The sequence below is a fragment of the Podarcis filfolensis genome, assembly GCF_964270895.1.
Source record: "Podarcis filfolensis genome assembly, chromosome: 9".
In the NCBI taxonomy this organism is placed as follows: domain Eukaryota; kingdom Metazoa; phylum Chordata; class Lepidosauria; order Squamata; family Lacertidae; genus Podarcis; species Podarcis filfolensis.
In genome coordinates this window covers 22,207,619-22,235,334 of record NC_139610.1, presented here as the reverse complement: position 1 = coordinate 22,235,334, position 27,716 = coordinate 22,207,619, and the positions used below count along the sequence as shown (strand labels likewise).

Sequence of the window (27,716 nt, the reverse complement as noted above, 5' to 3'; positions counted from 1 at the left end):
TAAGAGCAGTAGACTCGTAATCTGGTGAACCAGGTTCGATTCCCTGCTCCTCCACATACAGCTGCTCGGTGACCTTGGGCTATTCACACTTCTTGAAGTCTCTCAGCCCCACTCACCTCACAGAGTGTTTGTTGTGGGGGAGGAAGAGAAAGGAGAATGTTAGCCACTTTGAGACTCCTTCGGGTAGTGATAAAGCAGGATATCAAATCCAAGCTCTTCTTCTTCTTCTCAGTGTTTTGACCTGACTGGACATGTGTCTTCAACTGTGATGATGCCTCTTGCTTCTCTGGATAAATGACAGAGGTGGGGGTGCCTGTGTAGAAACAAGCTTATTATAAAAGGGGTTGGGGAACCCTACAGGGCAGATTTTTGGGGGTGAGGGGGTGAGGAGAGGAAATGGAAGTCCCATTGCACGAGTGAAACTGCCCCTTTACAGCACTGGATACGACCCAAAGCTTTGAGATTTCTGTTCCAAGCATTCTCCATATATTTGGAAAGATTTAAATATTTGCAGTTTTTGTGAGGTATTTTAGATTATAGTATTCACTTAGGTTTGGATAGGTTCTGAACACCTTTCAATATAGGAATAGTCATACTCGTTTTATTGCATGCTATGAAAACTGGACGTTTTGTTGCTGGAATGCCCTGGGCAGATTGATTAATATGTGAGGAACAGCAGTCTCTGAAGTTATGGCTCTGTGTGCATTGCGTGATGAGTGGGGAGGGTGGGTGTGTATATATGCGATTAATCTTGATTTTAGGGTGTAAAATTACATACAGTAGATGGCTTCACAGGCTTAAAAGCAATGCAATCATTTTTAAAACTCTGTTTTCCCCCCACCTAAGACAAAGTGAATAACTCCAAAGAGAGGGGGAAGTGTTTCATTGACTTCCTTAAAACACCAACAGGCGGGCAGGCGGACCCAGAGGAGGAAGGAGCAGCGGAGAAGGTGGAGCAAGGCTAGAATCTTAAATTGGTGTCAAGGGGGAGGAGACTCAGACGGAGCATCAGCGGTCTGACACTTGAGACGTGGGGCTGCGCGCTGCGGCTCTGGAAGTGAAACTGAACTTCAATAAAGATTTTTATACTTAACAATGAAGCAGCGTTGGTCCTTTGTGAGCTGGGACCTAGGGTAGCTCTGACAATTATTATTACCTCAAACCCTGCCCTTTCACTTTTTATCTGGATGGCGTGAATACATTTCCAATGAACTCTCTCCTATGGGTGGTGATGGCAACTACACTTCTCAGGAGTAATGCAACATGTTTTGCCCCTGGGATAGCTCAGTTGGTAGAGCATGAGACTCTTAACCTTAGGGTTGTGGGTTCAAACCCCACACTGCAGGATTTTGGACTGGATTAGCCTTGTGGTCCCTTCCAACTCTATAATTCTATGATTCTATGAAATAATCTATGATAATCCAGGAAAGAACTCTCAGGAAAAAAGATGAGGTTTTTTTCCAAGAAAGCACATAAATGCCAAACTGATTCCAAATTGAGACAAGGCAAGTTTGCTCATGACTATCAGGAACCATTTGTAAGCTCTTCCAAGGAGTAAATATGACATATACATATAACTGCAAAAAGAAAGAAAGAAATACAAAAATTCCTAATCTATTCAGCATTGATGTTTTATCCAGATGGTTAACCAAACCTTTATAGAACTTCTCTCTGAAATAATACTCTTTTTTTTTTATTGAGCTGGGTATTTGAGGCACCTGACTTAGATGTGTATATTAAACCCATTTAAAATCAGTTTATTTCCAACCAATTGACTCTGAACATCAGTGTATAATGAGCTGATTCTCCTTATTGTAGGTGTATGAACACAAGTGTACACACTCCAGCAAATTGTTAACCCGGTCTTTGATCTTGTGTATCTTCAGAGCTAGAATCTCTCAATAAATGTAAAGATAATTTCTTTTTCTTGGCTGTTCACAACAATTCAAATGGGGCATGATTGTGAAATTTAGAAGCTGACCTATAAAACCCAGACTTCAACCTGTACTGCCACATGGGTGAAATTTTATTTTAAAAAATGGCAGGGGGGGAGTTAAGAGTTCCCCAACACTCAGAAAAGAATCAAGTCAACCAGAAAGCTAAAAAGGAATGAAAGAGCAGAATACTTCAAGTAAGTATTTTGAGCATTATATCTCTTCCTGGCGGGTGGAGAGAGGTGTGGAATCCAGTGGTAGCTCAGCAAATGTGACTGATCTGCACATTAGTCCAAAATGTGTAGATTATCAGGTCACTGAGCTGGAGAGTTGGTGCATCTGGAACTAGGTAAGGTGTGCACTTGCTCAGAGGGCAGCATCGTTACTGGAGAGAGTGGGGTGGATTTGTAGGAACAGTCAATGTATACATACATACGTTTCCAAGCACAATTCAAAGTGTTGGTGCCGACCTTTAAAGCCCTAAACGGCCTCGGCCCAGTATACCTGGAGGAGCATCTCCACCCCCATCGTTCAGCCAGGACACTGAAGTCCAACTCCGAGGGCCTTCTGGTGGTTTCCTCACTGCGAGAAGTGAGGTTACAGGGAACCAGGCAGAGGGCCTTCTCAGTAGTGGCACCCGCCCTGTGGAATGATCTCCCATCAGAAGTCAAGGAAATAAACAACTATCTGACTTTTAGAAGACATCTGAAGGCAATCCTGTTTAGGGACGTTTTTTATGTTTGATAGTGTTTTTAATATTGTTGGGAGCCGCCCAGTTTGGCTGGGGAAACCCAGCCAGATGGGCGGGGTATAAACAACAAAATAATAATAATAATAATAATAATAATAATAATAATAATAATAATAATAATGTTATTTGTATGCCACCTTTCCACAAATCAAACCATGCTCAAGGCATCTTACAACGGGGGGAGGGGGGAGGGGGCACTTAACTGCAGCATAACAAAAGTAGTTATAAACAACATATAAAACATCAGAATATGCACAAGCATACTGAACAATTTCCACATAAATCACAAGATGTAAAATAAAGATACAAAAAAAAAAAGCCCAGCGACAAAACTGCTTACCAACAAACACCAACAAACAGCAGCCCAGCCCAAGAGTCTGCATGCAGTTGAAGCATACTCTATTTAATAGGAGTTGTTTTTCATTTGTTGGGAGGGACAAACAGAGAACGGTATCAAAACATAACAGGGAACCTAGCACCCGTTCTGTTTTTCATCGCTGTTTGTCAGCTGCAAATTAATCTCACACACATACACCACGCACACGGAAGATCATTTGAGCCCTTTCTATGCAGCCTTCACCTATGCAGTTCCCAGATTGCCTTGGGATGTTGCAGCAGCACCAACTACAAGGACGCTTGCAGCTGCTTTGCTCCTTCTTGGCCAGCACAATGCTTCAGGAATGCTTGCTTGCAAATAAACTCCACGGACTATGATGGAATTCACCTGCTAGCGAGCAAGTTTATGGCTACAGCCGTGAACATACAAAAGCTACTTCTGTATGCCTCACATCATCTGTATGCTTGTTATTGTCCAGATTGCAGCCAGGCCCAACTCTAACCAGTGGTGCAGCTGGCGTGCTGAATCAGGGCGCTCCCCACTGCCGAAGGCGCCGTGGGGAGTCCAGAGTTGAGCGGAGTCTGACTCGCAGTGTTTCTCAACCTGTGGGTCCCCAGATGTTGTTGGACTACAACTCCCATAATTCCTAGCCAGAATGACCAGGCAGCCTCCGCCGCCTGCCGCCCTGCCACCTTGGGAGTCGGGCTTCTGCTGCTTGACAGCCGAGCGGGAGGCGTTGAGGCCTTCGCACGCCTCAACATGCCTAGAGGTTGCGCGCTTCCCACTAGGCGCACAGCCCGGCCTTGCCTCCGCTGCCTTGGGCTCCTGCCCAGAGTCCGAGGCTGAGCAAGGGAGGCGTTGAGGTGGCCGGCCTGCATGTGCCTAAACCTGCCTAGATCCCCCAGGCGTGCAGTCACATACTCAAGCTCTCCCCGTTGCCACTGCTGAGCTCTCCTTCGGCTCACCGGGTCTCGCCTGGTGAATGGGGCTTGGGCCACAGAGCACATACCAAACTTTCTGTGGGATGGCCGCCCCTGGAGCCCTTTCCAGTGACTGCCACAGAGAAGCCCGTTTATTTATTTCTTGGAGTATTTTAATCATAGTACAGTGGTACCTAGAGTTACATACGCTTCAGGTTACATACGCTTCAGGTTACAGACTCCGCTAACCCAGAAATAGTACCTCAGGTTAAGAACTTTGCTTCAGGATGAGAACAGAAATCGTGCTCTGGCGGCGCGGCGGCAGCAGGAGGCCCCATTAGCTAAAGTGGTGCTTCAGGTTAAGAACAGTTTCAGGTTAAGAACAGAACTCCAGAACGAATTAAGTACTTAACCCGAGGTACCACTGTATCACAGAACTGGACGGTTGGAAGGGACCTCCGAGGGTCCTCTAGACCAACCCCCTCCAGTGCAGGAATCACAGCACAAGCATCTCTCACAGAACAAATTTGCTCCATTTTCTCTGTGAATAGCCCTTCAAATACAACAGAATAACAGAACCATGCACAGAGTTGGAAGGGAACCACCAGGGTCATCTAGTCCAATCCCTTGCAATGCATGAATCTTTTGCCCAACATGTAGCTTGAAACCACAGCCCTGAGATTAAGAGAGTCATGTTTTACTGACTGAGGTATATCTAAGTTCAGCATTTGTTTTCTCATTTTGGTGCCAGGTTAAGCTATGCCATTTTGCTTGGACAATTTAAGACCAGGAGTGACTTGTCAGATTTTGGCTGGCCCACATGCATCTGACACTATATAAGTGTGTATATATAGGTGCATTGTTAATAAATGCTGGTACCTTTCTGGGGAAAATCAGAAGCTCACTATGTCAGGTTCCTATTGGAAGACCGGACAAATGCTAGAACATTAGCAGTGGCAAAGTTTTTATCAGTGGTTGCAAGAACAAATGATCCCTATATTCTGAACTAAATGCTTGTTTAACCTGGAGGTAGGCTGTATGAATTGTGTATTGCTTTGTAATGATTTGTTGGGTCTCTGGACCGTAATAAAGATTGATGATGATGATAGGTGCATTGTTAATAAATGAGCAACTAAAAAAACTTTGTTTATGTTTCCTGTTTTCTTTTCCCAAGCAGAGATAATGCGTAAGCGGGTGTCAGCTCCCTAAAAAAAAGGTCAGCAATTCTAGGGAACCTTTCCTTAAAAAGATCAACAACTGGGGGGGGGGGCGCGATGGAGGGATCTTTGCACCGCAGCGCAGGATATGCTTAAGACGGCCCTGATCACAGCCATTGTCATCAGGGTGTTTCCTAGGTGACAAAGACAACAACAATGGCACTTTTTAAAGAAGTAGTAGATCTGATCAGATAATGTGCAATCACTACTGAACAGGGTGAATAGTTTCTAATCCCTAGACAACTGGCACTATCTATTCCCTGTGCAAAGAGGAAGACAAACCCACTTCTGATACTCCAACACCTGCCTGTGTCCAGGTTGACACCATTTAGAAAGCAGCTGCAAAGCAGCGTTGTCAGTTTTGCTAGCCTTCTCTGGAATGGCTTTTTAAGGTGGGGGGAAAGCGTGTGTTTTTCTAAGGGTGACAGTAGGGAACAGGCAAGTGCCATTGGGGCAAGAAAGGGCTGCAGAGATGAGATTACAGTCAGACACTGTGACCTGCTCACCAGGTGAGATGATAGTGCTACAGTCAATTCACACCTGCAAGGACTGCGCTGCAATATTACCATTGCAAACTATTGTGATATGCCTTCACTTGAAGAAAGGGAAAGGAACAGGAAGACAACAAGAAAAGCACAAAAATGCAAGAGCTTGGGGTGAACGTCCTGAGGATTTTCCGGAAGAAATGAATGAGTGGATTATATCAGTATCGGAAGAAACAGCTAGTGGGGAAGAGGGATGTTTAAGGTTTTTGTTTGGTTCTTTTTTAAGTTAGCCAGTCTGATTTTCCCTTCCTGGACTAATACATGGATCAAAACACAGTTATCCTTCAGTTTTTGCACTTCTGATTTTGAGATGCAGTTCTCAGCTCAAAGATATGTACCCAAATACACAACATATATACAAACAGATGAATTTTATTTTAAAATGCATTCAAACATTTCAGAGTAAATGAATACCAAAATGCTCAGTTTGTGAACAATACATGCAAAAAAGAATGCACATTTTGTGTGTGTTGGGGGAGTTAAATTGCAGAATGATGTGGAAATGGAACAAAACAGACTTAAAATGAAGGTTTTGAAAATTGATGTAGGCTGGGAATAGACTGATCTCTCTGTGTCTAGGGTGGAATCCCTCTATCTGTTGCTTCATTCATACATTCATTATGCCATTTAGTTTTAAAGGCAATGCTAATAACTAGGATATATTTACTTATTTATATCACTTGTGTACTGCTTACCAGCCATAATGGTTCTTAAAGTGGTTCACACTAATAATTGCAGAACTAGCACTGTTGCCAGATTACAGAAATCTAAGCCGATTAGTTGTATTACTTTTAGTAAATTAAGTGATTGGTTAAAATTTGCATATGGAAAAAAACCAGAATTTCTAAGCGAGAAGCATTATTTGCTTTTATTTGATGCTTGCATACGTCAAAGGAGGGGCCAATTTAGATTAATTTTGCCCTGCTATGCAAGAGAAAACAAGGCATATCTCTTTTAAGGTTGTGCTTGCTGTCACCAGATTAATGCTAATACTAATGTAATAATAATTTGGGAGAGGGACTTATTATTTATTCTTTTGAGCTGTGTGCACACCATACATTTAAAGCAACCCCCAAAGAATTCTGGGAACTACAGTTAACCCTTAGCAGAGCTATAATCACCTGGAATCCCCGCTGCAGGGAAGGGCTTAGGAACAGTGGAAGCTATTTTACACCACGTCAAAACATTGGTCCATCTAGATTAGCATTGTACAGTGGTACCTCCGGTTACATACACTTCAGGTTACATACGCTTCAGGTTACAGTCTCCACTAACCAAAAAATATTACCTTGGGTTAAGAACTTTGCTTCAGGATGAGAACAGAAATCGTGCTCTGGCGGCACAGCAGCAGCGGGAGGCCCCATTAGCTAAAGTGGTGCTTCAGGTTAAGAACAGTTTCAGGTTAAGAACAGAGCTCCAGAACGAATTAAGTTCTTAACCCAAGGTATCACTGTACTGTATATACTGAGTGGCCTTTCTCTTGAATATCAGACAGGAGTTTCTCACAGGCGTACCTGGAGATGCTGGGGATTGAACTTACAACGTTTTGCAGATGCTCTACCAGTAAGCTACAGCTTATGGAATTGCACAGGAAATGGAACTGGGGGCAGCCCAGATCCTGCTAATCCCTTCTTCCCTGAAAATTTCGATCTCTGGAGCCACTGCTTTGCAGAGGAAGAGAAGAGGCAGCTTGGTTTCAGGATATGAGGTGAAAGTGGAACATGTTGTTCTGGCCTTTAATGAAAAGGGGAAGATGGAGCTTTCATAAAATCCTAGAGAGTCTTAGATGTATTATTCCCCCCCAGGCTCCACAAACAGCTTCCTTTCACCTAGCTTGGTGGGATCAAAAGACAGCATAACCAAGTAAATACCAAATACCTAATAAAAATGGCTCTCTTGCTGAAATATTGAAATGGAATGTATCCCCAACCCCAAAAAGCATGCCTCCACAGGAGCCACTTCAGTCTTCCAGAAAGCTGCTATATTAAAATATCCTAGTTGATCTGTGATGTAGATTCCTGGTTTATGAAGGGCAATGAGAGGAAATGGGGGTAATATGAAGCATTAAATTCCAAGTCTCTAAAATGAAGAGGGGGAAGACAAACAAACGCAGCAATTCAACTACTTGTCACTGACACAAAGCAGCCTCTGGTTATTTGTTAAAAATGTCTGTCCTCGTGAACAAATAGCTTACCCCTCCCCTCAAAAAATATCTATTAAAGTTTATTTACTATTTTTTTTAAAAAAAAAAAACCTGAACTCTACCATATCATCTCAGCAATGGTAGAACCAAACTGAAATACCCTTGAACTTATGAGAAAATAATATCTGGGCTATAGCAATGTCTGAGCATCTCACCTGACACAGGAGGGCGACTAAAGACGTAACAAATAGAGGCACCTTCCAAGAAATGTGGACCCCTTTCTTTAACTATGTTAAATGACCAAAATCAAGACCTTCTTATACCAACCGCTTGACCTTCTCAGTGGAAGGGTTACACCAAGTACAGTGGTACCACCGGTTGCGGATGGGATCCGTTCTGGAGGTCTGGCCATATCCTGAGGTTTTTGCAACCAAAGGGACCGCTTCTGCGCACGCACGATGGTAGAGCGCTTCTGCGCATGCGCACGTGGCAAAAACCCGGAAATATACTTCCAGGTTTGCCGCTTAAGTATCCCAAAGTTTACATAACCGGAGGGATATGTAAGCGGAGTTATGACTGTAATATGTTTGAATGTTGAATGTGTAAGTGTAGTGCTTTTTTCTGAGGGGGGGGGGACCTAGGGGTACGCGTACCCCTAAACATTTTGTGAATCTAATGGGAGAAGAAAATAAAAAAATTAAAATTTTTAGTTTCTTTTCTAGCATGATGAATTATCAGTTCCGTTGCTACCCCCGATGGCGGCCTCATTTCCTGTCACGGTGTTTCCTGAGTCTCGGATGGAAGCGGACGTTTAATGTGTGAAGTAGTGTGGAATGTGGATGTGTGGTGTTTTACTAATGAAAGTTTGCATGTTCTTTGTACTTTGGTCCATTTATTTTCCCCAATTTGAACTATAAAGTGATGGTTTATTTGAGTCAAAATGAGATTACCCCTAAACATTTTTTAGAAAAAAAGCACTGTGTCTAGAGACAATGGATAAAACATAAACCATTAGATGTACTGCTGGATGCGTATTTAATGGTTATTGTATTTGTATTTGTTTAAAAAGCATTTTTAAAAATTGTTTTTAAAAAGTGACCATAGTGTTTATATATGGCAATGTTGGGGTGACTAAATTAAAAGCCACGGAATAGTGAACAAGTTTTTGAGCTTTGCTATGGACCAAAATGATGAAGGTGAGTGGGTATCTAGGATGGCTGTGTAATGCTTGCCACTGCAGTGCATAGCGTACTTTTCTTGGTTGGAAAGATTAATTCATTTTGGCACCTGAGAATAAATGAGTGTGTTGCCCATATCCTTCAAACAGGAGTGTCAAGAACTGTGCTCTTCTTGGGGGTGGTTCATACAACATCACAGTACATAACAGCACTAGCGGAATGTGCTCCATCATTTTTCAAAGAATGGGCACTTAGCATTTTTAAAGCTCTACCCATTTCATTTTTGCACCTTCCATTATTATCATTAAGACAGCAAGCACTTGCACTTGAAAGGGATAGCTTTAGAGCGAAATATCTAATAAAGAATGGAAACCAGATGATAATTCTTACCAGTGGGTGGCATTTGCTCAAAGCCTTTCCCTACACATCCAATTTGGTGGTCTGTCATCGGAGAACACGGTCAAGCCTTGTTTTCCCCTCAAGTCAATTTTAATTTAGAAATAGCTAAATTTACCTTGTCTGTTGAAGTCACCTGGGCTAATACAATTGGATCCCATGCTGTTCTGCAAACGAAAACATCTCATGTGTGTGTCTAGAGAGGAAGCACCTCTAATTATTCACTGTAGGCCTTCTGAAACAGCAGTTCCTCATCTTACAGGCTGGGTACAACCCATGACGCCTCTCCTCCTGGCCTGCAGCTGCTGCTCCTTACCCCTAACTTTACCCACAGTGCCATATTTAGGCTTCAAAAGATCCTCGTACTGGAGCGAACAGGAGTGCATTTGGAGGTGCATGGGAGGCACTGGGTAGGGGTAGAGCTGGGGAGTATAGGGTTAACCCATCTATCTGTGACTACCCCATTGAAATGGCCCTTTGTGCCACATTTAGGGTTCAACAGGATGGTTTTTTTGAAGCCTAAATATGGCAAGGGTATGGTAGCTACAGCTTGGATGACAGTTACTTTGTAAGAAGGTACAGTGGTACCTCAGGTTATGTACTTAATTTGTTCTGGAGGTCCGTACTTAACCTGAAACTGTTCTTAACCTGAAGCACCACTTTAGCTAATGGGGCCTCCTGCTGCCGCCACGCTGCCGGAGCACAATTTCTGTTCTCATCCTGAAGCAAAGTTCTTAACCTGAGGTAATATTTCTGGGTTAGCGGAGTCTGTAACCTGAAGCGTATGTAACCTGAAGCGTATGTAACCTGAGGTACCACTGTATATGAGTATGTGAGTGAGACAGAAAATGAATGTGTGTGTTTGTGTGTGTAAAGGTTGCATGTGAGTTGATTCATGCAGATGCAGATGCACATGAGTGTTTGTATGCAGTATACACCTGTGAAGAGTCTCCAGCCCCTCCTGCTAGAGCATTTGTACCTCACCGGCCTTCCCACCCTCTCCCTCCATATAAGCAGCAGTGACCCACCGCCTGGGAAGCCAGCATAACTGTTATTCCCCACCTGCTGAGATGGGGAACCAACTTCTGGTGAGATATTATTCAGCATCTTTACAGGTGAAATAATGAGCAACCCATTTCTTTTCAGGAGGTCAAAATGGAGTCTAGACTAACCATCCCACTTCCTTTCTTCCTCCCACTTTGAAACTGTTCTATTTCCTTCAAAACCTTCCCACTTCAACCGCTGTCTGGCCCTGGGGTTCACCAGCCACAGCCAGTCAGAAAATGTGGGCCGGTGGACCCTGAGATGTACAGTGTGGATTTTGTAGTTGAAGACTGCCAGGCTCTAATTGGATTTTTTGCAACGAAGCCTGCATTGTGTTCGGGATGAAGGAAAGCTTGTTAAACAGAACACTTGTTGCTATACAGCAGGTAATGATCTTGATATCTAAATTATTTGAAGTGGATACTATTCATTATAAAGAAATCTTTGGTCTTGTGTTGTTTGAATCTGGGGGTGACACAATTACAAAAAAAAGACAGAAGACAGAAGAAGTACCAACGAAAGAACAATGGCAAGGGAAACTTATGGAATATGCAGAACTGGCAAAACTAACAGAAAAATTACATGAAAAGGACAACCAAGACTTTAAAAGAGAATGGGAGCCATTTACAACATATATGAAAAGGTAACATAAAGAAATGGACTCATTGGCAGGGTTTGAGTAAACAATCACAACTGTATACAAAAAACAAACAAACTATATGTATTGAGAAAATTTTGGGGAAACAATACGCAGGGTGAACAATATGGAAATAAAGCAAAACAGGAGTATGAGGGAAGTCCAGGGGAGGAGGGTCGAAATATGAAAAATTGTTAAAGATATATTGTTAGAAGAAGTATACATGGAAAAATCAATAAAAATTATTTTTTAAAAAATTACCAAAAAAATGATATTCAAACTTCTATGGAAGACAACTAGGCTGGAACACATTCAGTAAACTGATTTCTTCTTCTTCCTCTTCTTTGGCCAATTGATATTTCGTTTACAACAAAATGTAGCAGCGTAGATTGGTCCTGTTCAGGGTTCCAGCTAGTCAGCCAAGGCCTTTTCCATGATATTCCATTCCATTCCTCCTCATCTACTCTTTCCACTCTAACCCCTATAGTTAGTTAGCATTTTAAGTCCACTAAGTGCATTTAGTTCTCAATGGGCTATTTTTGGGTTCTTTAGGGCCAATTATAAATAAAAATAAATGTGAAATCACAGCAGCAAGATTTTATGGAACATTAGAATATGAAGTGACTCAAGCACTTAATGTTCTTGAACAGAACGCTATCTGTGCTGCACTTCAGAACAAAAGGAAGATCATGAGGGGTTCAGGTGGTCCTGCAATGTGGCTGGTAGGCTTAGTAAATCAATCCTGGTGGTGTACTATTGGTGGACCACATATGATGCATGAGAACATCTCTGGAACATGTGCAAGGCATTGTATTTCCCGTTCCCTTCCACTCCAAATGATAAAGCATTCCTAAACAGAAAACATCGCCATTTGAAAATACACAGAGTACTTGAAAGTAGTTGCATGTGTGTCGACTGCTATGTGACTATGCACCCAGGAAAGTCACTATTGGCCACCAGCTTCCCAGCATATACACACCACATCCCCAGCTGAACTCGATTCACTTTGGGGTTGCATGTGACTAGTGACCACTGAGCATGAAGCTTATCTCTAGCTGATCAGCTACACCTATTAGATTCAATGGGGACTAGAACAGCATTGTGCTGTGAGCCTACCCAGACACACATGTTTACCCGTGACATGTATGTACAGTGGTACCTCGGGTTACATACGCTTCAGGTTACAGACTCTGCTAACCCAGAAATAGTGCTTCAAGTTAAGAACTTTGCTTCAGGATGAGAACAGAAATCATGCTCCGGCGGCGAGGCAGCAGCAGGAGGCCCCATTAGCTAAAGTGGTGCTTCAGGTTAAGAACAGTTTCAGGTTAAGTACAGACCTCCGGAACAAATTAAGTACTTAACCCGAGGTACCACTGTATCTCTTTTTCGGGTTCAGGTTGCATGTGTAAACAAGAGCAGGGAGGGACATAGCAATCTATACCAGGGACTCAGCTACATTAGTAAAAATAAAAAATAAAAAGTTTTAAATGCGTTATAATGCTGTGACACCAGATGGTGCTGTGGTGTTCCATCTTTCGGCAACATGATTTCCCATTACAGTGGTACCTTGGGTTAAGACCTTAATTCGTTCCGGAGGTCCGTTCTTAACCTGAAACTGTTCTTAACCTGAGATACCACTTTAGCTAATGGGGCCTCCCGCTGCCACTGTGCCGCCTCACGATTTCTGTTCAATTTTAAATGATTGAAGTACAATCGTTTAAAATCTGTAAAAGATTTTGGAAAGCTAAAATTATTAAAACAGAAGGTATATATAACAGACTATAAGAATCTAAAAGAAGGGTTAGGAGCATTAAACGGATGTGGAAGAGCATAAAAGGTTAGTATGTAGGAGGCTATGACTATCAATTTACAAAGCACTCTGATATGGGTGTTCATTAAATCTAGTTTGTGGCGCAGGTCATCAACCGACGAATTTTGAATTCTGCTATGCAGAACCTGGCAACATTGTATGTTGTAGCAGGGTTGGTATCTGAAAGCAGCAGGGAGGTACAGTGGTACCTCGGGTTACATACCCTTCAGGTTACAGATGCTTCAAGTTACAGACTCCGCTAACCCAGAAATAGTACCTCGGGTTAAGAACTTTGCTTCAGGATGAGAACAGAAATTGTGCTCCGGCGGCGCGGCGACAGCGTGAGGCCCCATTAGCTAAAGTGGTGCTTCAGGTTAAGAACAGTTTCAGGTTGAGAACGGACCTCCGGAACGAATTAAGTACTTAACCCGAGGTATCACTGTATAGAATTGTCCTGTGTGTCCTGGGTACTTATGGAGTAGTGGGGTGAGGAGGCTAATACGGAAGTCTCTGTAATATAGGCACTGGAGAAGCACATGCTCTATTGTTTCTATTTATCCAGAATCACAGGGGAATTGTCTCTCTGAGTAAGCAATCTTCCTATATTGACCTTCAATAACAGCCGAGGGGAGGGCGGAACATCGTGCCAGGGTAAAGGCCCTCCGATGCTTAGGGACTTCAAGTTTAGTTAGATATGCCATGGGGGAGGCAGAGTACCTGATGGATTCATTGGCAATAAAAGTTGGGCTCCTGGCTAGATCTAATTGGCGCTCTGTGTCTGCTACACGTTGTTTAATGAGTGCTTTGGCTTGATCATATCACATAATGAGTAGAAGACCTGGAGAGAAGCCCAGGGACACGGGTATCAAAGATGGGAGAAATGAGGGAGGAGAGTGTGAAGGAGCGACAGAAAGGCAGAGGAAAGCAAATGGACGACACACTTTTGGATCTGCCTTCCACCTTCTACTGCCGTGTGGTTCCTGACAGATTACCCCAATGGAATGTGCCCCTCAACAGAAAAAAGGTAGCAGAAACTGACCTATACTGAGAGAGTCAGTTCATTGCAACAGAGAAATGCCTCCGATTAGTTTCCTGACTAATAATAATAATAATAACAAATTTTATTTGTATCCCGCCCTCCCCGCCAAAGTCAGGCTCAGAGTGGCTAACATCATATAAATTAGACGATATGCATAATACAAGCGATCAATCAATTAAGATACATCCCACAATTAATACTTAAAATTAAAATTAAAACTGGGCAAGTGGCAATCTTCAGGTTAAAATTGGAAGCGGCTAATACTCACCAAGACCAACTGTTTCCAGTGATATTATAAGGACCTATGAGCGGGCTGGGAACCTCCTTCGTGCTTGTTCTTATACAAAGAGAAAATGAGTCAGGCTGAACCCTGACCAAAGGCCTGGCGGAACAGCTCCGTCTTGCAGGCCCTGTGGAAGGATGTCAAATTTCCATGGATTTCTATGGGGGAGGGGGACAGTTAACTCATTAGTGTGCAAAAAGGGTAGGGACTCATTTGGGAAGCTCCAAAGAAAATGTCTAATCAGTTTTATTGCTTCAAAATAGCCCTTTCTGGTGCCTTAGCTGATATTCACCTTGAATCCTACTTTTAGAAAGAAAGAAAAGCAGAAATATGTCTTGTTTGCTTTCAATCTCCCTTGCCATGCTCAATTAACTCCACCTTTTTCCGTTCCCCACAAGGAGCTGTCAGTTCCTTCTGGCAATGACTGTTCAAGTGTACCCCAGACCAGTATTTTAGCTCTCCTGCATAGCAGCCCTTCAAAGCTGAAGCTTCAGGCTCACTTGACTTCAGGCTAGGATTTTCTTCTCCCCGTGGAAGAATAAGTTTGGGGCATAAAAGGCAGAAGAAAGGCACTGAGGAATGCTCGAAACAACGAGAATGCTATCTGCATGGTTGGAGGCTTGTCCTTTAAAAACAGACTCAATGAAGCCTCAGCGATGTTTGTTGATATCTCTGCACGATTGTGAGGAACAATTCTACAAATGAGGTTAGATAAAAGAGTTGGGGGGTGGAATTATGCCAGAAGCTGCAATATGCACAAATGTGGAATACGTCAGAAATCCTTAGAAACTGGATCTTTCAAGATAGGTGCTAACAGTCCTGGTCTTGTTTGGTAGAAGCTGAAGACTCCAGATAAGGCTGAATGTGGCAAGTTCCCAGTGCCACTCCAAATACATACCCCACGTAAAAATAATGAAAGGAAATGTGTTTTTCAGGGTCACATGGTGCTGCAAGGCCAGCCAAAGTTTTAACGACTAACACAGATCCTTAAGATCAACAGTTAACAAGCAAATTACTTGTAAACGATTAGCTGGGCTTCCAAAGTGTTTGACACAAGTTCCATTATATTCAGTAGAAAATCTATAAGAGCCGGTGGCAACAGCAGAACATCAATAAAAAGGCTCTGCGAGGTTTCCCTGCAAATAACCAAACCTTTCCCACTGTATGCAATGAAGGTTTGCATGTCAAATATTGTCACACATAAGACATGTATGTGCACTTTCCCAAAACATGAACTGCATTGACTCCTAAAGTGATGGCCTTGTTAACAGAGTGTTTATAAACTCGAGGTGATAGCCTGGGTGATGGGCCATTAAAGGGAACAAAAGGAAGGGGCACTCTGTGAGACAGCAAGGTGGTGGGTCCCCTCACTCCATTAGATAGAATGAATTGCAGTGATATGAAGTAAGAATGATAAGAAGTGAAGCAGCAAGTTGGAGAGAGAGTCAGAGAAATGTTTGAGAGCAATACCTAATCTTTTCTTGAATCCAAGGTTGTGGCTACAGGAGAAACAAGACCCTTTTGAGGTGTTAATGATGTGACCCGACCCCCCCCCCCCATCACAGGCTCAGGTTATATATATATATGTAAATAAACCATATATCATAAAGACACCACAGTCTCCATCGTGCCTCATTCCCAAAGGAAACACAAACCCTGAGTAAGCGCCTGGAATTTTGCATTGCTCAGAGATTGGGATGGTGTACAAAAGTATAAAGGCCAGGTTTGGAAGGCACATATTCTCCCCCTAAAACAGCCTCTTCGTTCTCTGTTGAGAAGCAATTTTGAAGTGACAGGAGAGTGTAAATTCCTCCCCTTTCTGTTTGATGACTCTGAATGCCTGTGAAAATTAAAGAGTCAGCCAAGCAGGCCTTGATGCCGGATGTTATCAGTCTTAAGTTAGTTCCATAGCCTAGCTGTTAGCAAGTTCACGCCTCTTCACAACACCATCAATTTTACCCACTCCCTTCTCCCATATTGTTAAACACCATTTGACTGAGCCCTCCCTGCATGCCCCCCTTCCATTCCTCCCAAAGTGAATCTTTAGTCTGAAGAATCTTTGCATCTTGGCCTGCTGCTGTGCCCTTGAGGGCTTCCCTGTCACATCACAAGAGGAAGAAAAAAGGAAATGCATATCACACAAAAAGGACATCAAGCTGAATAAAATTTTCAAATGCTAACGTGTGCATATAAGTGCAAATTACAAAAGAATTACTATAATTTAAGCACAAATATCACACACACCATACATCTCACCATGGTGGCATGTTCTGTGACAAGGTGTCCTAATATGCCTAGTCTGTTTTCCATATATTTTCTTATTATTTCAAGGCCCCTACTCTGCTTTCATGTGGTTCCATATCTGTAAACCAGCTCTGGACTCTAATGGAGGACTTTTTCAAATAGAGGGCTGTCCTCTGTAAGCAGGACACCTGACCGCCCTTAATATCACATCTAAATGAATCTTCATATTAGTGTAATATGCTGACAAAGGATAATGACTACATATTTCTCCCCTACTAAATTATCTTGGGAGACGTCAGAATGATGCTGTCATAATCCTGTTCCCCAAATAGTCTATTTACTCATTGTAAAAGGAGGTAACATACAATGTCAGCGTACACTGAGCTTTGTGATCCAGTACTTGGAAAATGCAAATTATGATGTGCCAAGATGGATCAACCAAACTATACATCTATCAGTTTGCCTCCCTAATTCTTTTTTGGGTTGTTGCTTACTTTTGTTGTTTACTTTTGCCGTGACATGAGCTCGGCCCATACACGCTGCTTTCCCATCTATTTACATCTTTTCAACACTCATAGATTATAATTAAGTTTGCACCTCTAGAATTTCAGCCAGGGCTGAATCAAGCACTGCTTATTCAATTTGAAAATGTGAAGTTTGGGAATGAGCACTCAGGTTTGCTTTCGCTCCTATAAAAATGTGGCTTTGAGGCACAGTGGTTTAAATCATCGCACTGCTAATTCATTTTGCATCCATGTTGTTTTGTTATTTTATTATATTTTCTTCTTTTGGTTTGTTTACATCATTTTGTCTTCATAAATAAAGCTTGCCACTGGTTTCAGGCTGATTACACAAAAATGCAGCCTGACTTTCCCTGAGCTGGTGACTTTGAGGTTAGTAAGAACAGGATCAGTGCAAGAGAGTTTGATACTTGAGGTGGATGGCAGGAACAAAGACCGGCGGCCATTTTTTCCCCTCCTCACTTTTGAACTTAGGTGAACCATAGCTGACTAGCTCCATAGGTTTCAGTTGGACTTAATCGTGAGAATCCTAGGCAGACTTCACTGGGAGTAAGCCCCAATGTCTTCAGTGGGGCCTACTTTTGAGTAGACATGTATAGGATCATATTGGAACTTTAGCTAGAACAGGGCCCTTCAATTTTCAAATGTTCACGAGTCTTTTAGTTGTCTTTTTAAAAGTTACTATCTGAATTAAGCAGTCTTGAATATTACAGACCCTAAAGCTCAAAAAGAGCACAGAAGGATGATGATGAGAGATGTAAAAGGTGCTAGCATGTAATGCAAATAATCATGCAGGAATTCCATGAAGATTAGAGTCATTTCTGTGCAATGTTAATGACACTGCAAATTCCAAGCAATTATTTCCATTTAGCAAGCGGGAGCAGCAACATGTACATCCAGGCTGAACTGAATAGCAATAGGCGTGAGGCCTTCTCAAAGGTAAAGCAATTGCATTGCCTGTTGCATTTTAATCGGCTGTAATTTAATTTTGCCCCTTTTCCAATGGTTTAATAGCTTTCCTCCATGCTCATGCATAAGCAGGAGTCTAGGTGATTTGTCTGATAAGCGGGTGGAGGGGGGAGCCAGCAACACTTTGATAATGAACATATTTGCTAAGTAGTAAGAGTAGTCTAGAATTTGTGGAACGTGCTAAAACCCAGAAACACCATCAATTCAATGACAAACATAGCTTTGGCCAACCAGTTGTGTTTGCCGTTTTGATGAGTAGTAGCCTGAGGGAGATTCTGTCGCTTGAAGCTTCTTCTTCCGAAAGGATCTCTTCAAACTAAGTGAATAGGCAACAGAAATGGCACATGTGGTTCAATGGATTTTATGCATCAAGAAGATTGTGCTCATAACCCTCCAAGATCTCATGGCAATATGCTGAAATAATTTTTGGGAGGAACTGTAAGAATATGATTTGATATTTTTAAGCAAAGTGTTTGGTGTGTTGTGAGTTATGTTGTTTTATGTGTGGTGTGAAGAAAGGAAATTAATAAAAATATTTGGAAAAGAAAGAAAAGAAAATGGAATTGAAGAGACTTAAGATGCAAAGCAGCAAATGTACTGATCCAACCATCTCTAGCCACTACTCATCTAAAGATTAAAAGTGCCTTGAAACAGGTTCAGGGAACAAGCAAACCATGTCACAAATATATAATATGCAATGATAGCGCCATCAGAAGTGACAGATTTTGTGATGTTGTCTTACTCCGTTCATTTTTCATGTAATATTGAGACCGTCTTGCTTTGCAGCTCTTTTTCATTCAGAATTATTGTGCTCTTTCAACCCTGCACACTTCACCTGTGTGAAGTAAGTATTTTTGAAAATTTCAATATGTTCTTTGTAACATGAATTCTGGCCACATAACCGCATTTTGGTTTATGCCATTTTGGAAAGGAGATTACTTATGTAAAGTGAAGCTAATGTTGCAGGGTTTATTATTAATTTTTAAGAAAGAGGCTTTTAAAAAAATGAAAGTAATATGGCCTAGGAAAGTGTCAGCTGAAGACATTTTGGCATCTGAGGTGAACCACAAAATGGTTTCCCCACCCCACCAGGGCAGAACGGGTGAGTAAAGATCTATGTCAAGGACATGGGGAAGAAAAAAGATCTACATCAGGATCTTCTGCCCCTCTGGACCCTGCCACCTGAGATGGTTGCCTTACCTTGCCTTATGGGCTGGCAGGCCTTCATCTAGGGCACCGTAATCCTACAAATGCTCATGCAACCTCACTCAAGGTGGGCTTGCTTTGATGAGGGCATTCAATATCATATCATATTACATGCTATTTCATAAGCAGGTTTTGAAAACACAAACTTGCTAGCCACCAGATGATCCAACAAGAACTGCAGTGCTGTGCTTCTAAGGAGAAGTCATCTCTGGGTTGCTTCAGTGGCATAGCGTGGGGGGTGCAGGGGGGGCCGGCCGCACCGGGTGCAACATCTGGGGGTTAGGGTTAGGGGGCGCAAATCCACGGGTTAGGGGGCGCAAATTACTTGCCTTGCCCCGGGTGCTGACAACCCACGCTACGCCACTGGGTTGCTTCTATATTCTTGCTCAGTATTGTTCTTTCCATCTCTTTTTGGCTGGGCCTTGTGATTCGCTTGTAATTAGTCACCCACACTTCGTGTAAATGCTCAGACTCTCCCAGCTTGCTAATATATGCCCTAACAAATAAATATTCATGAAATTCACCGTGAAATGCTAAAAAAAAATAAATCCTTAGTTAGGATACTGACCTCTGCCCTGCAAGGAAAAAATAATTTTATTATCATGCAAAACTGACCTCTAGTGTTCCACAGACTTCTTTCAACTTTGGTATTAAAATGCATGACCTAGCCCCCTCTGCATAATACCTAATTAAAACTGCTGCATTATCGACGTGTTACAGATATGAAACAGGAACTCTTGGGTGGCCTACTTATGAGGGGAAAGTGTAGAGGAAAATTACTCTTTTATTTAAAGGGCCCGTACTGTATTTCTGCAAAACAACCGAACAATAATTCTATGCGTCCACCTCACACAAATAAACCGTAGAGCGCTTGGAAATAAATGAGGGACTAGAGAAATATAACTGCAAAAGCCACTCATTTGGTGTGTTGGGATATCAGCATAATTCTTCAGGGTTACATGGGGAAACCAAAAGACACATTCCCTCATGGAGACCCTTCCAAGAGTCACTTGACAGTGATGCAAAAGGCGAAAGGACACTAGATGCAACTCTGACTGTTGCATTACTATATTCCAACCACATACAAGCGAGAGGTTTCTACATGCACACATATCTCCCCAAGCTCTAGCCAGACAAGCAAAATGAATTATCACATAATCTTGAGGTGGGAAGAGAGCAGGTGCAGTGGCGATTACGTCTTGTGGAGATAGGCTGTGGCCAGGGAGGTCTAGAGGGCTACATTTGGCTCCTAGGGCTGTAGTTCCCACCCCTGAGATGAAGCATTGAGGACAGTGCCATTTTTCTAGAAAAATAGGTGCCAGAACTCACCATGAAAGCCTCCCTTGTTATCTTAGAATGGCAATGGTGCCCACCTGAAAGGTGCCAGAACTGAGTTCTGGCAAGTTCCAGCTGAAAAAAAAGCCCTGAATGGGGGACCTTTTAGTTTACATATACAGTGGTACCTTGGGTTACATATGCTTCAGGTTACATACGCTTCAGGTTACAGACTCCTCTAACCCAGAAATAGTGCTTCAGGTTAAGAACTTTGCTTCAGGATGAGAACAAAAATCGTGCTCTGGCGGTGCGGCAACAGCAGGAGGCTCCATTAGCTAAAGTGGTGCTTCAGGTTAAGAACAGTTTCAGGTTAAGTACGGACCTCCGGAACGAATTAAGTACTTAACTTGAGGTACCACTGTGTGTGTGTGTTAATGGGTGACATGGCAGAGGTTTATAAAACTACACACAGTGTAGAGAAATTGGACAGAGATGAGCTTTCTCTCATAACACTAGAACTCAGGGTCATCCTGTGATTCTTGCACATAATGAATTTATGGAATTCCTAACCACCAGATATGGCAGGGGGCATTTGCTTGTTGTTGTTGTTGTTGTTTAGTCGTTTAGTCGTGTCCGACTCTTTGTGACCCCATGGACCAGAGCACGCCAGGCACTTCTGTCTTCCACTGCCTCCCGCAGTTTGGTCAGACTCATGTTTGTAGCTTAGAGAACACTGTCCAACCATCTCGACCTCTGTCGTCCCCTTCTCCTTGTGCCCTCCATCTTTCCCAACATCAGGGTCTTTTCCAGAGAGTCTTCTCTTCTCATGAGGTGGCCAAAGTATTGGAGCCTCAGCTTCACGATCTGTCCTTCCAGTGAGCACTCAGGACTAATTTCCTTAAGAATGGATGCATTTGATCTTCTTGCAGTCCATGGGACTCTCAAGAGTCTCCTCCAGCACCATAATTCAAAAGCATCAATTCTTCGGCGATCAGCCTTCTTTATGGTCCAGCTCTCACTTCCATACATCACTACTGGGAAAACCATGGCTTTAACTATACGGACCTTTGTTGGCAAGGTGATGTCTCTGCTTTTTAAGATGCTGGGCATTTGCTTAGATACCTGCAAAATGGAATTAGATTAATTCACAAATGATTAGATTACCATTGCTTATTAATTAGGATGGCTATATGCTACCTTCAGGTTCAGAGAAATAGTAACGTCTAAGGAGCAATAGCTGAGAGGGCTGCTGCCTTCAGGCCCTCTTTTTGAGGTTCCCAGAAGCATCTGGTTGGCCACTGTGACCAGAGATGGATCTACACACAGGAAGATGAAATGCTATAAACAAGTTATAAATTAAATTGTTATATCAAAAGGGGGGGAAACTGGGTTTTGGTTTTTTTACTAAGATCAACCTTTGATCTGATCCAGCAGAGCTCTTCTGATGTTCATGCTACTGTGATGATTTGTAAAGTACAAACTCCCTTTACACATTATGGATCACAACCATTTTATCATCACATACAGTATGTCTTAAAGAAATGACATTTCATGATAATGGGTGTGGCTGATCTATATTTACTGCAAGTGAAAATGTTTACTCTGGGTTCCTGCCTTCTAGTAATCTGGTACTCAAAATGTGACAATAGATGGAATCCAGCCTTAAGGATTTGTCATGTCGAACAAGAATATTCATTTATTCATTTGTATGTCACATTTACACACACACACCAGACTCAAAGCAGCTTACAACAAAATACATTTCAAAACCAAGCAGTACAAAAAGAATGTCCTATTAACATAACAAAACAATACAATAGCAAATACAATACTATCCAAAAACAACATTTCAGAACTATAAATACATGATTACATAAGCAACATCCAGCACCCAATAACAAAAATAGCAAGAGAGCTTTACAGTTTCACCTTGGTCCTATAAACACCCTTTGCATTATGTTCCTTGCAGTCCTTCACTTTCACCAGCTTCTCATAAGGTTTCCAAAGTTTTCTCCTCCCGTAATGTTGCTCACCTCCTGTGATGTTGATGTTAGTTGCATTAACCTGAAGTTCATCAGTCAGCTCATAAAATGAAACAAGGACATTCTGTTTGTCAGAAATGAATAGGCTACCAAACAAAGCCACAACCCATTGGAACCTTCCTTTGTGTACCACTAACACTAAGCAAACACCTCTGGTACAATATTATGAACTGTTCTTTTGTTCAACTGTGTAAAACCATAAGGGGTTATGAAAAATTCAGTTGCTTGGCTGGTAGCGCATTAAAAAGCTCCACAGTCTCACTTTTCTCCATCACCATAGAGGCCTATGATTCATGACGGCAAAAAAAAAAGTACCCTCGTGATATTCATTGTGTCTTGCTCTCTGTCAAAAAGCAATTTTCACACATTCCTTGTCCAATCCGTTTGAGTTGCCCACAAATGAAAACAAGGCTCATTGAATACAGTTCTGTTCCACCAAGCACAAGCCTTCGTAACTACAAGGCTCTGATGGCACTCATCTTATTAAGGTGCCTTGTCCCCGTGCCATGAGAATGTTTATGGGAGCCCAAGACACATGATTACCAATGGCACAAAACACTAAATCAGAGAGGTCACGGTGGATAAATCCTTCATAGCTGGAAGCATGAACTGATGGGAAGAAGGAACATCCATTTAGAGGGTTGTTGATTTTTTTAAAAAAAAACACCAATGTAGGTCTTTTATAAAAGTTAGATTTCCAAGTTCTAAGGTACAAACGGGAGGCATCAGCATGTCCCAAATGGGCAAATTTTAGTCTTGCAGTGACTAACTTTCCAAACACTTCCAAAACAGCCCAAGGAATGTGGCCAAGCACACAAGCCCTCATGCAACAGCCATTATTCCCCCCACAGGCCTTGTTTTTCATTGTTTGCTGCTAGCATTTCCACTGCCTTGTCAGATTTAAAAGAGTTGTGCATCATGTGCAGAGGTTAAAATGGCAAAAATAGCAGGCTCTGGGACAGGGCAAAGAAGTTTTGCTGCCTAAGGCAAAGGACAAGGTGGTTACCCCCTAGCATCCCACTGCTACTGACTCACCACGCAATCTGTTGAGGAAGATAGGAGAGCCAGGGAGTCTCAAGGGGAACAGCTGGGGCCTGCTGCACCTGCTCCAACTGCTGAAGCAATATATCTGCTAGATGAGGGAGTGAATAGGTGGTAGCAGTTGCTCATCTTCTTTTTCATTGAATTTGTCCACTGACTTGTCTCCTCTAACCCAGAAGGAAAAGGTAAGGTAAAGGTAAAGGACCCCTGGATGGTCAAGTCCAGTCAAAGGCGACTATGTGGTGCAGCACTCATCTCGCTTCAGGCCAGGTCATGTGGCCAGCATGACTAAACCGCTTCTGGCACAATCGGACACTGTGACACAAGCCAGAGCACATGGAAACACCATTTACCTTCCCACTGCAGTGGTACCTATTTATCTACTTGCACTGGCATGCTTTCAAACTGCTAGGTTGGCAGGAGCTGGGACAGAGCAATGGGAGCTCACACCATCGCAGGGATTTGAACTGCCGATCTTCTGATCAGCAAGCCCAAAAGGCTCGGTGGTTTAGACCACTGTGCCACCCACATCCCAATAGTGGGGAAAGGTAGGCAATGACATACCCTCCAACATTTCTCCAATTAAAATAGGGACACCTTATTCCGTAGTAGTAGTAGTAGTAGTAGTAGTAGTAGTAGTAGTATTTTAGCCCTTCCATCTGACTGGGTTGCCCCAGCCACTCTGGGTGGCTTCCAACATATATAAATGCACAATTAATGTCTTCTAAAGGTTGGATAGTTACTTATCTCCTTGGCTCAGGGATCGCATAATGCCATATTTTCCAATGAAAATAGGGACGTCCTGCCATACCCTCCAACATTTCTCTGATGAAAATAGGGTCATCCTAAGGGAAAGTGGGACATTCCAGGATGAAATCAGAAACTGGGGCTGTCCCTGGAAAATAGGGACACAAAATAGGGTCTACAATGATGAGCAGCAGTGGCCAGAGGTTTCTTGGCAGAGGGTCTGCTCCAGGGGCATCGGTCAAACCAAGTTGGGGTAACAGTGACAAAAATAAATCTCAGTTGATCAAGGGAGAGATGGAAGGCAGCAACAGGCAATGATCTTGCCCCAACTGCTTTAAAGGTGGCAGCCCACATTACTATGTGCTTTATGATATCCTGTGACCACCTTGACTTTCTTAGCAAGTTCTATGTTTGGTCCTAATGTTTGGATACAAAGGAGCTGCAGCAAAATGTGAATTGGTCTTATAGGGTATATTTGGAACAGGGGAGGATTCTCTATAATTCAACAACCACTTCCTTTGGAATGCAAAGGGACTATCTCTTTGATTTGCTTGGATTGGGGGCATTTTCTAAAAATGTCTGCGGTTGCAGGAGTCCTAGCTCCAAAAGGCAACACCCAAACAGGGATATATCAGCAACACATCATAACTCTCTCAGGTAAACATAAGATCTTCTAGATAAAAAGAGTTGGGCATCAAATAATGGAAGCTTTACTACAGTTACTTTGAAGTTGCTCTGAAGTCCATTGGAAGCAATTTTGAAATGAGAATGAATTCCAGCTTTGTAGCTAGAGCAATTAGCTGCTACCTGATAGAATTCTGAAGGCTGGATGATTATTTGCCATTTAGTCCTTATTATCCAACAAAACAGCTATTACGTCATGGGCATTGCACATGGACTCATTGCACTAGAAGTTCCTCACCTTTGCCTGCCTGCACAGCCATTACTGAGACTTTGCTTCCAAGCCTGTTTCCTCAGTATGAGGTATTTTAGTTATTCACATAGAAATGTCTGCCCTGCCCTTCAAAGTGCCTTTGTACCGCACCATGCTCTTGCAACAAGTTAAAATCACAATACCATATACCACACTGTAATAAAATAAAGCAATAAAATGTATTCAGCTACAACAAAAGCCAGAGTCCACAAACAAATGTGACCTTTGCAGCAGGCACATGGCAGGCAAAAAGACAACCAAAAGACAGCCAAAAGGGGGCGGGGCAAGGTGTTCCACACTATTCCAGATATTAGTATTGCACAGCTTGAAACAGCAAGATGAATAAAAACTGACTCCTCTTGGAATAAAAATTGTCCAGACCCATAATTATGATTCAAACTCTTTGCTCACAGAACTTGTTCCTAAAAACAGATACAAAAACAAAGATATATCCAAATAGTTGTACAACATGTGCGTGTTCAACACAGATTCACTTTCTTATTAATCTGAAATAACTCCAAACAAAACTAAAATCAGAGGTCTCTCTCTCTCTCCCCACATAGCCTCCATTAGCCTGGAGCTGTTTTCTCTTCAGGAGAGACCTCATTATCACATCCTTTGTTCTCTGTGGCTTTCAGAGAAAGACGCAAAGACAACTCACTATCAAAGATAGTGATTTGCAACTGAATAGCCAGCCTTCTCACATGACTTAAAGTTAAACACCACATGAGAGAGCAGAGAACATCCTAGGTTAATTATCAGCCCATAAGATACCCAAAGAGCTCTTCTTAGCTTCAATTGAATTTTCCATGTTAACTCTTCAGCAATACACACTCAAACACATACAGAGTTATTTTCCATTTCAATGTCAATTAAACAATGATACTTAACAAACAATGTTGGGGCAGCCACTGAGAAGGCCCTGTATCTTGTTGCATCCACACTAAGTTTGACATAGAGAAAGGCCCTTCCTTCTGACGTAAGGGAGCAGGCATAATGGTACAGGAGGAATTGGTCCCACAGGTACATTTTGTCATGTTATGGTTTATTTATCCTGCACCCAAGCCATGTATAACTTTAAAGGTAATCACTAACTCTATAAGGTATGTTCAGAAGCAAACTGGCACCTACTGCAGATGTTGCAGAACAGGTGTAACATGGGCTCATGGGTGCACGCCCACTAACTAACATCCCTTCTGCTTCATTTTGAACCAACTTCAGCTATGAAAGACTCTTGCCAATGTGGAGTCACTCACAGTAATCAAATCTAGATGTAACTAAAGCATGTGGTACCCTGGTCAGTCTAACATCCTCAAGAAAAGGTGCAGCTGGTTTAAGCTAAGTCAAAGCACTCATGGCCAGTGTTTCCACTGGGTCAGCCAGATGTAAAGCTGAGACCAGTAGCCGTCGCAAACCCTGCACCAGATTCTTCAAGGTGAGTACAGCTGGTTGTGAGGCACACAAATAGGTCTGAGACAAGAGTGGGAATTGGTTTGATGGTTGGTGATGTCACAAAAGCACAGGGGGAAGAGGATAACTACACCACCACCCTCTGCAGTTCTGAAAGGAAAATGGCATTTTTTTGGGACTCTCATACAGACAAAAGACTGCATAAGATAATGTAGACAGCTAGGGAGAAACTAGTAGAAATGTGGGGAACTATTATCATTAATAATATTTTCTATAATGAGATAAGCAGAATTTGTCTAAGGGCCAGGGAATCTGCATACATGTTTTTCAGTCCCTGACTGCAACATCAAGTGATTATTTGCATGTGTAAAACAGCTGCTACAAATCAAGTACCACTGAGTGAAGTTTCACAACCGCCTCATAGGACATCAATCACAATGCTTCCCAGAAGAGGCAGTTCACACATTTCATTTGTGGCTAATCATGTGATAAGTCACTGAGTGATGTACTATATTACTGAGAAATGCATATACATGTGTGAATCAGCCCCAGGTAGTTTCAGACCTCATCTTTTTCCAGTGTAAATAGAGAGACTTTTTTCCCCAAGCAACAAGGACAGAAAACACACTTCAAACAGCTTCATAGGGCAGCCTACAACCCACAACCCAATATAATTGGCAAAATAAATTACTAGACCTCTCCTCTTCATCATTTTCCACAGCAATTTATAATGAGTTTCCTCATTATGTACAGAATAGGCAGCAATGAATATAACAAGAACACTAACCAAACAAGCCTGCTATATTGCCTGTTAAAATACTTGTTTAGCAGTGTCAGGGGCGGGGGGAAGAAACTTTACGTCTGAAATTGTATGCAGACTTACCTGGGAGTAATCAAGACCAGTGAACTCAATGGGCCTTGCTTCTGAATAAGGTCATGCTATAATGAGGCAACTGTTGCATTAACTCCCTAACAATCTCCAAGCCACTTGAACTCATCAGAGTGACTAGATATATGTGCATTGCTATAGTACTATATAGGACCTTAGGGAGAAGAGTTGGTAATAAATGCATTGGCAGTAATGATAATAAGA

General features: G+C 42.4%; 1 long non-coding RNA gene across 6 annotated transcripts in view; it reads right to left on the bottom strand.

Annotated features, from left to right (window-relative positions):
• Nucleotides 1-27,716, bottom strand: part of LOC310770310 — a 159,985-nt gene that overhangs the window by 11,073 nt on the left and 121,196 nt on the right. For 3 of the 6 annotated variants that reach the window (XR_014552048.1, XR_014552049.1, XR_014552050.1), the window contains one exon: nucleotides 21,647-21,765. The exons of 2 other annotated variants lie outside the window; for them this stretch is intronic. This is a non-coding gene — a long non-coding RNA (uncharacterized lncRNA). Of the gene's footprint in view, nucleotides 1-13,355; nucleotides 13,751-21,646; nucleotides 21,766-27,716 lie in introns of those variants that run through there. One more of the 6 variants, XR_014552052.1, reaches the window with a different exon arrangement.